Source organism: Hyaena hyaena, unplaced genomic scaffold (assembly GCF_003009895.1).
Source record: "Hyaena hyaena isolate Hyena2069 unplaced genomic scaffold, ASM300989v1 scaffold_979, whole genome shotgun sequence".
In the NCBI taxonomy this organism is placed as follows: Eukaryota; Metazoa; Chordata; class Mammalia; order Carnivora; family Hyaenidae; genus Hyaena; species Hyaena hyaena.
This window is the reverse complement of record NW_024081613.1, coordinates 7,516-9,018: the sequence shown is the minus strand read 5'-3', so window position 1 is coordinate 9,018 and position 1,503 is coordinate 7,516.

The following is a 1,503-nucleotide window of genomic DNA, read 5'->3' as shown; positions in this document are numbered from 1 at the left end:
AGATATCTCAATCCAATATTTCCAAAAGAAAACTCCTAAATGCCCTGTTCTGCCACATTTGTTTGATCCTCAGTTTTATTCATCTTAGCCAATGGCAATTCTATTCCTGCAGATAGCTTCTGGTCATTCTTAATTTCTCACAATTGAATTCAATCAGGCAGGAATTTTGTTGGATTGACCTCCAAAATATGTCCAGAAGCTGAGCACTTTTTACCACCTCCACTGCCACCCTTTGGTGTAAATCACTATCTTTTCTAGGGTGGACTACTGAAATAGACTCCTAATTAGTCTGTCTCTGCCTCCAACAGCAGCCAGAATTTTAAACATGCAAGTCAGATTCTCTGCTCGAACCCTGTAATAGCTCTCAACTTCATTCAGAGTGAAAGCTAGATATTTTACAATAACCTACAAGATTTTGCAGGAAGTCTCTATCCATATATATCATATCTCTAATTTCATCTCCTACAATTCACTTAGCTGCCCTTCCTCTTGCCCTCAGCCAGCTAGTCAGCACTTCCTTGCTGTTATTCCAACATATCATGCATACCCTAAGAGCATTCACACCTTTGGGCTCAGTTTAGGTTATCTGGTAAACTCTTCCCTGGATTAAACCATTGCTTAATCCCATCATATTCTTTAGATCTTTTCAAAGAAGTCTGATCTCTTTATTTAGTAATAAAAGTTTCCTCTTACTGCTGGGTTTCTTTGGGCCACACAATTTTTATCTTCTACATTTCTATACTATAAAATTTATTTCTGTAACATAGTTATTTATTGTCATACAAAAACTTAAGTTCAATAGTCCTATGAGTCTTTGTGTGTTTCCACTATATAGCATAAGTGCCTATAACAGTGTCTGGAAGAGCACAACTCAACAAATTAATTGAATGGGAATAGTAGGATACTATGTTAGATATGAACAGGGAGAGAATTATTAGACACTTGACTTGTCAATGCTCATTGCATTGCCTGAAATATCAGAGTACTTTTTCCTGGGCAATACATGGAAAACATTTTGAAAATTGGTATCTGTATTCCTTGCATGAGAACTACAGTTCCAGAATTCCACAAATCTTTCTGGACTCTGTTTTAGAGCTTCAGCTGGGATAGCTGTTAATTTCTTAGTATTTACTTGTTGATTTACAAATCAAACTATTAATTTCACTTTAAACACTGGAGAGTAACCTCTTCAGGCAGCTTATAATGCCAATGGCAGGTTACTATCTTTCTCATACCATCGTCACATACACTATGAATGGAATTACAGAAGATCAATTACCGTTCAATTACCAGTGCACCTATTGCTTGGTTTTTGAAGCTGCACTGTGCATTTTAAAAAGGGTTATTTAGGTAAGCCACATAATTTATTTAAGAAGATTTGGAAAATACACATGCTATCTATCTTTTCAGTAGGTAGCACATAGGATGTAAGAGCAATTATAAACAAAGCTAAAAATTAAATTCCTACAACTGAAACAGAACCATCCTGCTTGTCAGAGTTCA